The sequence below is a fragment of the Sorghum bicolor genome, chromosome 1, assembly GCF_000003195.3.
Source record: "Sorghum bicolor cultivar BTx623 chromosome 1, Sorghum_bicolor_NCBIv3, whole genome shotgun sequence".
NCBI classification, from domain to species: Eukaryota; Viridiplantae; Streptophyta; class Magnoliopsida; order Poales; family Poaceae; genus Sorghum; species Sorghum bicolor.
Window position 1 is genome coordinate 56,966,440 of NC_012870.2, and position 2,936 is coordinate 56,969,375.

Consider the following 2,936-nt stretch of genomic DNA (forward strand, 5'->3'; position numbering starts at 1 on the left):
AGAAGAACAAAGAGCAAGATGATTCAAGTGATGATGAGAAGAATGACAAGAAGCAATACAAGAAGAAAGGTGGCAAGAAGAAGGAGCACTACAAGAAGAAGAATGGCAAGGCCTACATTGTTGGTGATTGGCTCACCGACGTTGAGAGCTCAAGTGGTGACTCCTCCGGCAATGAGAGTGATGATGAGAAGGTTGCCGCCATTGCCATCGATGTTTCCTCACCATCATCTTCAGCACCATCTACATCCTCTACACACCTATGCCTTATGGCTAAAGGTGACCGGAAGGTACAAAGTGAGGATGAGAGTAGTGAAAGTGATAGTGAATATGAATCACCTTCTTATGATGAACTTGTAAAATTGCTTAACAAGTACACAAAGGTCATAAGAAAAACTAGAAGTGAAAATGAAAAGCTTGAACTTGAAAATGACACACTTCTAGCAAAGCTTAAATCTAGTGATGAGCTTAGAGATCAAAATGAGATCATGACCACTAAGCTCAAGGAGCTCAAACTCTCTCTAAAAGAGCTCAAAGAAAAACATGATAAACTTGAGAGTGTTCATGATGAGCTTATCACTAGATATAGAGCAATGAAAGAAGAACTAACAACTCTAAAAGCAAACTATGACAACCTTGAGATTGCTTATGAACTTGCAATTGATGAAACACATGTTGCTACTAACAATGTTGCTAAGCTTGATGTAGCCACATCTTGTGATGACTTACTTGTGGAGAGCACAAGCAAATGTGTTGATTGCAAGGGCAAGAAAGTGGTAGTGGCCGAGAGTTATGAGGACACTATTAAGCTCAAGGATGAAATTGTCATGCTCAAGAAAGAGTTGCAAGACCAAGCCAAGCACAAGACCATTGTGATTGAGTCACTTGATCAAGACAAGAAGCTTGCATATGAGAACAAGTTACTCAAGGAAGAAAATCAATATCTCAAGCTTGGTTTGATGTATGACAAGCAAGAAGAAGATGAGACTTTCATCTTGGATGAGTTAGCTAGCAACAATGACCCAATCATCAACAAGCTAACTCTAGAGAACAACAAGCTCAAGAAAGAGAAGGAACATCTAACCATGGGGTTAGCAAAGTTCACAAAGGGGAAGGACCTTCAAAGTGAGCTTTTCATGAACACCGTCATGAAGATGGACAAGAGTGGGATTGGCTATAAGGCTCATCAAACAAAGCTCATCAAGTCACTAGTCACTCATGATCAACCAAGCAAGCTAAAGCCAAAGAGATGCCTTGAGTGTGGTCAAGAAGGACACTTTGCTCATGAGTGTAAGGCACCACTACCACCACCCTTGCCCAAGCATGCAAGACCATTTGCCTTCAATGCTCACTACATTGTAAGGAAAGACAAGAGTGGCAAGGTCAAGGTTAGCTTCATGGGGCCGCCCAACAAGCAAAGGCCAAAGAAGATTTGGGTGCCAAAGCAACTAGTAGAGAAGGTCAATGGCCCTAAGCAAATGTGGGCCCCTAAATCTCAAGCTTGATCTCTTGTGTGTAGGTGAACTACAAGACCGGTGGATCACATTGGGTAATTGATAGTGGTTGCACTCAACATATGACCGGAGATCCTCGGATGTTCACCTCTCTTGATGAAGATGTTGACAACTAAGAGAAGATCACATTTGGTGACAATTCAAAAGGCAAGGTCAAGGGACTAGGAAAGGTTGCTATATCAAATGACAACTCCATCACCAATGTGCTCTATGTGCAATCTTTGAGTTTCAACTTGCTCTCGGTTGGACAATTATGTGACCTTGGATTTGAATGCCTATTCAAGAAGAAGTGATTGTAACCAAGGAAGATGACAATGAAGTAATATTCAAAGGCTTCCGACACAACAACTTATATGTAGTAGATTTCTCTTCCGATGAAGTTGATGTCAAGACTTGCTTATTCACCAAGACTTCACTTGGGTGGCTGTGGCATAGAAGGTTAGCACATGTTGGAATGGGCACACTCAAGAAGTTGATGAAGAAAGAATTGATTAGAGGCTTGAAGGATGTGACATTTGAGAAGGACAAGCTTTGTAGTGCGTGTCAAGCCGGCAAGCAAGTTGCAAACACCCATCCAACCAAGGCCTATCTCTCTACTTCAAGAGTGCTTGAGCTACTTCACATGGATTTATTTGGACCAACCACATATGCTAGTCTTGGAGGCAACAAATATTGCTTGGTCATAGTTGATGATTTCTTCCAGTACACTTAGACATTCTTCTTGCAAGACAAGGCCGAAGTTGCATCAATATTCAAGAAGTTTGCAAAGAATGCCCAAAATCAATTTGATGTGAAGATCAAGAAAATTAGAAGTGACAATGGCAAAGAGTTTGACAACACCAACATTGAAGAGTATTGTGATGAAGTGGGAATCAAGCATGAATTCTCCTCAACATACACACCACAACAAAATGGGGTTGTAGAAAGAAAGAACCGGACATTGATCACCTTGGCAAGAACAATGCTAGATGAGTACAACACTTCGGAGAAGATGTGGGCCGAGGCAATCAACACCGCATGCTATGCTTCAAACCGGCTCTTTCCTCACAAGTTCCTAGAGAAGACACCATATGAGTTGCTCAATGGGAAGAAGCCTAATGTCTCATTCTTTAGAGTGTTTTGGTGCAAATGCTACATCTAAAAGAAGCGCCAACATTTGGGAAAGTTCCAAAGAAGATGTGACATTGACTACTTGGTTGGCTATTCATCAAAGTCCAAGGCATATAGGGTCTTTAACCATGCCACAAACATGGTTGAAGAAACATTTGATGTTGAATTTGATGAAACTAATGGCTCCCAAGGAGCGAGTGATAATCTTGATGATGTAGGTCGTGAACCATTGAGGGATGCTATGAAGAACATGCCGGTGGGAGACATCAAGCCAAAAGAAGATGATGATGATGTGCAAGTCATTGAGCCACCATC